Raw genomic sequence first — 6,956 nt, 5'->3', positions numbered from 1 at the left:
ATCACCTATGAAGACAATATGAAGGTCAAAAGACAAAAGTACTAAAATTACCTATTTCCATGATTAAAGGGTAACAGATACACACACATACAAAAAGAGGATATGATAATCAAAAACATAAAATGTGAGAGGTGTGGAGTAAAAGCATAGAGCTTTTAGAAAGACAAACTAAAGAGACCATCAACTTAATACAGATTGCTATATATGTAGGTTATTGTATATGAACCTTATGGTAATCACAAACCAGAAACCTAAAATAAATACACAAAAAAATTAAGAGAAACGCACCAAACATAATACTAAAGAAAGCCATCAAACCTCAAGGAAAGAAAGCAAAAAGATATTTCATCTAAATGGCAATAAAAAGAAAGCTGGGGTAGCAATACTTAGACAAAATAGACTTTAAAATAAAAACTGTAACAAGAGACAAAGAAGGGCACTATATAATGATACAGGGAACAATCCAACTAGAGGATGTAACAATTGTAAACATCTATGCACCCAACATAGGAGCAGCTAAATATATAAAACAATTATTAACGGACATAAAAGGAGAAATAGACAGTTACACAAGAATAGTAGATGACTTTAACACTCCACTTACACCAATGGATAGATCTTCCAAACAGAAGATCAATAAGGAAACATTGGCCTTAAATGACACATTAGACCAGATGGACCTTGTAGATATATACAGAACATTCCATCCAAAACCTGCAGAATACACATTCTTTTCAAATGCACATGAAACATTCTCTGGGACTGATCACACATTAGGCCACAAAACAAGTCTCAATAAATTTAAGAAGATTGAAATAATTCGAAACATCTTTTCTGACCACAAAGGCTTGAAACTAGAAGTCAACACAGGAAGAAAATCAGAAAAGCCACAAATATGTGGAGATTAACCAAAATGCTACTGAACAGTGATTGGGTCAATGACTACATCAAAGGAGAAATCAAAAAATACCTGGAGACAAATTAAAATGAAAATACGACGTGCCAAAATTTATGGAATACAGCAAAAGCAGTTCTAAGAAGGAAGCTTATAGCAATACAGGGCTACCTCAACAAACAATAAATCTCTCAAATAAACAATCTAACAGTGCACCTAAAGGCACTGGAAAAAAAAGAACAAACAAAGCCCAAAATCAGTAGAAGGAAGAAAATGCTAAAAATCAGAGCAGAAATAAGTGAAATGAAGACTAAAAAATCAATAGAAAAAAATCAATGAAAGCAAGAGCTGGTTCTTTGAAAAGATAAACAAAATTAGCTAGACTCACCAAGACAAAAAGAGAGAGAGTTAAAATAAATAAAATGAGAAATGAAAGAGGAGAAATTACAATGGACACCTCAGATACACAAAAGATTATAAGAGAATACTATGAAAAGCTATAGGCCAACAAATAGAATAATCTAGAAGAAATGGATAATTTCTTAGAATCACACAACCTTCCAAAACTGAATCACAAAGAAATAGAGAATTTGAATAGACCAATCACCAGTAAGAAGATCGAAACTGTAACCAAAAACCTCTCCCAAAATAAAAGTCCAGCACTAGATAGCTTCGCCAGTGAATTCTACTAAACATTCAAAGAAGGCTTAATACCTATCCTTCTCAAACTCTTCCAAAAAATTTAAGAGAAGGAGAAGCTTCCTAACTCACTCTATGAAGCCAACATTATCCTGATACCAAAAGTATACAAAGATAACACACAAAAAGAAAATTATGGGCCAATATCCCTGATGAACATTGATGCAAAAATCCTCAAAGAAAAAAAATACTAGCAAATCAAATACAGCAATACATTAAAAAGATCATACAGTGTGATCAAGTGGAACTTATTGCAGGGATGCAAATCAAAATGATATACCACATTAACAAAATGAAGAATAAAAATCACATGATCATCTCAATAGATGCAGAGAAAGCATTTGGCAAGATACAGCATCCATTTATGATAAAAATTCTGAATAAAATCAGTAGAGAAGGAAAGTACCTCAACATAATAAAGGCCATATATGACAAACCCACAGCTAATATCATTCTCATTGGAGAAAAACTGAAAGCTATCCCTCTAAGAACAGGAACCAGACAAGGATGCCCACTGTCACCACTCTTATTTAACATAGTATTAGAAGTCCTAGCCAGAGCAATCAAGCAAGAAAAAGAAATAAAAGGGATCAAAATTAGAAAGGAAGAAGTGAAACTGTCACTATTTGCAGATGACATGCTTTTATACATAGAAGACCCTAAAGAATCCGCCAAAAAAACTATTGGAAATAATAAATGCATACGGTAAAGTTGCAAGATACAAAATCAATATACAAAAATCAATTGTGTTTCTATACACTAACAATGAAGTAGCGGAAAGAGAAATTAAGAATATAATCCCATTTACAACTGCAAGACAAAGAATAAAATATCTAGGAATAAATTTAACCAGAGGCAAAAGATCTGTATACTGAAAACTATAAAACATTGTTGAAAGAAATTGAAGAATACACAATGAAATGGAAATGGAAAGATATTCCATGCTCTTGGACTGGAAAGAATTAACATAGTTAAAATGTTCATACTTCCTAAAGTAATCTACAGATTCAATGCAATCCCTATCAAAGATCTAACAACATTTTTCACAGAAATAGAACAAAGAATTCTAAAATTTATATGAAACAACAAAAGACCCCGAATAGCCAAAGGAATCCTGAGAAAAAAGAACAAAGCTGGAGGTATTACACTCCCTGGATTCAAAATATACTACAAAGCTGTAGTAACCCAAACAACATGGTACTGACACAAAAACAGACACACAGATCAATGGAACAGAATCGAGAACCCAGAAATAAACCTACATGTCTATGGACAGCTAATTTTGACAAGGGAGCCGAGAACATACAATGGAGAGAGGAAAGTGTCTTCAATTAATGGTATTGGGCAAACTGGACAGCCACACGCAAAAGAATAAAAGCAGACCATTATCTTACATCATACACAAAAATTAACTCAAAATGGATTAAAGACTTAATGTAAGACTTGAAACCATGAAACTTCTAGAAGAAAACATAGGCAGTATGCTCTTTGACATCGGTTTTAGCAGCATATTTTCAAGTACTATGTCTAACCGGGCAAGGGAAACAATAGGAAAAATAAACAAAAGGGACTACATCAAACTGAAAAGCTTCTGCACAGCAAAGGAAACCATCAACAAAACGAAAAGACAACCTAACAATTGGGAGAAGATATTTTCAAAGCATATATCTGATAAGGGGTTAACATCCAAAATATACAAAGAACTCATAGATCTCAAGAACAAAAAAACTAACAACCCAATTAAAAAATGGGCAAAAGATCTCCACAGACATTTCTCCATAGAAGATATATAGATGGCCAACAGGCACATGGAAGGATGTTCAGCATCATTAGCTATCAGGGAAACGCAAATCAAAACTACAATGAGATATCACCTCACTCCCATCAGAACAGCTAAAATTAACAAGACAGGAAAGAAGTGTGGGAGAGGACGTGGAGAGAAGAGAACTCTGGTGCACTGCTAGTGGGAGTGCAAACTGATGCAGCCACTATGGAAAGCAGTATGGAGATTCCTCAAAAAACTGAAAACAGGACTACCATATGATCCAGCTATTCCACTGCTGGGCATTTACCCAAAGAACATGAAAGCACGAATGCGTAAAGATACATGCACCTCTATGTTCACTGCAGCTTTATTCACAATAGCCAAGACTTGGAAACAACCTAGGTGCCCATCAAGGGACAAATGGATAAAGAAGATGTGGTATGTATACACAATGGAATACCACTCAGCCATAAGAAATGATGAAATCCAGCCATTTGTGACAACATGGGTAGACCTTGAGGGTATTATGCTAAACAAAATAAGTCAGAGGGAAAAAGTCAAATACCATGTGATCTCACTCATAAGTAGAAAATAAAAACAACAACAAACAAACACATAGTGACAGATTTGATTGGCGGTTACCAGAGGGGAAGCTGGGAGGGAGGAAGGCAAAAGGGCTAATTAGGTACACGTGTGGTGATGGATTGTAATTAGTCTTTGGGTGGTGAACATGATGTAATCTACACAGAAATCAAAATATAATGATGTACACCTGAAATTTATATGTTCTAAACCAATGTTACCGCAATATAAAATAAATAAATAAATTCCAGATGTCTCAAAGTTTTGACTGGGAAAAAAACACTAAAACACAAGAATATATAAATAAGTTTTTATGTAATCTTGTGGTGGTGAAAAGACTTAAAAATGTGTGGACTCAATGGCTGAAAGGAAAAGCTTAATAATGCATTTGACTACATAAAATTCCTTAACTTGTGAATAACAAAAATAAACCCTGATCCACTCATCCACCTAAACACCGTAAACAACATTGAAAGACAGACTGTGAAAATTATTTGCAAGAGACATTGCAAACAAAGGGTTAGTTTCCTTGGTCTTTTCAGGGTTCATACAAATTAGTAAGATAAAGAAGATATTCTAATAGAAAATTGCCTAAGGATAGGTCAGGCAATTCACAGAAGAATAGATACATATGTTTTTAGATTAAAAAAATGCTGGACCTCACTAGTGATCAAGGAAACACAAATTAAAACATCAGTGAGATGTCGTATCTTGCCTATTAGGTTGAAAATGATAAAAAATAGTGATAGCATCCAGTGTTGACTAGGGCATGAGTAAACAGGCATTCTCATGTGCTTTGGCGTAAATTCAAACTGATGCAACAAAGTTTCTAGAGAGCAGTTGGGCAATATATTATCAAAATTGAAAATGTACATCCTTTTTGTTGCAGTAAGGCAATTTCTAGAATTTAATCTTAGGGAAATAACAGGACAGGTGTCTAAAGATACAGGTCCAGAGAGTTTCATTTCAACATTAGTGGAATAAGAAAAATTAGAAAACCCTATTAATGTTCAAAATAAGCTATTCATTGAATACATTATGGTATCTTCACACAAGGGAATGCCATGTAGCAGTTCAAAAATGGTGGGAGATCCATATTCATGAAATAATATCATGCCCAAAAAATAGGAAGTGAGAAAATAGCATTTAAAGCAGTTTGTATAGCATGATAGCATTTCTCTCTATATGTGTTTGTGTGTGTGCCTGATTGTACAATATTGGTTATTTCTGAGGATATCTTTCTGCTGTGTGTGTGTAAGAAAACCCAGCTATTTCACTAAAACTCTGTAGAATATTGTTACAAGTAGAGTCAGGTAAGTTACCATCTTTGTCGCTCAGTTCCCCATCAATAAAACATTTGCTTTGTAGCATTGTTATGGGGATCAAATGAATTACATGTAAAGCGCTTAGAACAGAGCCTGGCACATAGTAACCTGTGTTCAGTCATCAACCACTGTCATTATTCCGACGATCATTATCATTATTCCTATTAATACCCTCCATGATGTATGAGAGAAAAGAGGGGAAACAGCATTCTCCACAATAAAACAAAACTCTGAGCAGCTCTGGCATCTTGCCATTCATTCCACCTTGGCTGCCATGTGCGATGGTGGGCTCTGCAGGATACAGAAGAACCTGGTGCACGCTGGGAAGAGGATGCAGGGCCAGGGCCACACCCTGTGAGAGTGGGCTTACTTGTGAGTCTTGGTTAGGATACATCCAGGAGCGCCTGGAATAATCGGGTGAGATGTAGGGGTGCCAAAGGCCTAAGGACACAGGTCAGAGCCAGATCCAGTGCAATTTCTCTGACATTGTTTCCATGTCTCCATTTGGGCCTACGGGCTGTACATGATGCTAAAGTTCATATATAGCCAGACTATATACAGCCTGAAACCTATATTCACAGGTAAATTAAAAGCAAATAAACCAACAAACATTGTGTATGCTTACGTTTCCTATTTAGGGAAATCTGCAGTCTTGAATACATCCTTAGTCCATCTCAACTAACTCCTGCAGATACTGCCACAGACAGCCTTCCGCCTGAGCTAGTTAAAAAACTACCCAGAATTGGGGAAATTGATCGCATTTCATAATGGCCAGTTTTTATTTTAGGCAGTTTCCCCTAACCATGCCTAAACTGAGCCCCCGCCAGAAAGTACGTCCTTCTGAGCCTTTTCTACCCGTAGAGCAGCAGAGTGACATTCAGGATGCCCACGAGGAGCAGATAAATAGCCGGATCTTTTTACCACAGAGAAATGTTGATTTCATATTTGTCTGTGCACGTGAGATGAATGCTAGGCATGATTTACCTACTCCAGAAAGTGTTGCCTGTAACGTGGAGACACAGGACACTTTAAAAGGAAGAGTAACCACAGCACACAGCTATTCATCTTCGGCTGCCTCTGGGAACCACGAGCTGATTAACTTTTATAGCAGCTGGCTGCCAGGAGCAGTTGTCAGCTCCCACCTCCTGTGGCTCTGTCCTCCTCACTGGCGTGTGGTTCCCTGACACCTCACTCCCCACCCTCAACCCCTGCACCCCCTTTGGCAGAGTCGAGAATTAAGTCACTCTGTTTTCTGAGTCAAGACTGATGAAGTTCCATATTGCTCACCATTGCCACTTGTCATCACATTTGGAAACCTGTACATTCAGAGTCAATTGCTGGTTAGCTGTCTTGCCTGTGACAAACCTTCCTTTTCCTCTTCTAGGTAGGCTTGTGCACTCCAGAATTTGACCTTGTTTCTATCTCCTTAGTTCTGATCGATTCCTTGGCCTAACACCCGTCTTCCTGTAGGTTAAGACCATAGTAACCCCTAACTCAGAATGAAGGTCCTGTTGCCCTTCCTGGCCCATTCAAGACCCCAAGCCTAGTCCAGGTGGCTGGAATCTTGTTGCCAATGAAGAAAATTCATGGATAGCCTTTGCCAGCCTAATCTTCCATCCTGCCACTTGAAATCTTTACTGCTATTCTGATTGTTTGGTTTGCCCTTTGAGTGTCAGCCAGTTTATAATGT

Source organism: Equus asinus, chromosome 20 (assembly GCF_041296235.1).
Source record: "Equus asinus isolate D_3611 breed Donkey chromosome 20, EquAss-T2T_v2, whole genome shotgun sequence".
In the NCBI taxonomy this organism is placed as follows: domain Eukaryota; kingdom Metazoa; phylum Chordata; class Mammalia; order Perissodactyla; family Equidae; genus Equus; species Equus asinus.
Note: the sequence above shows the minus strand (reverse complement) of the source record.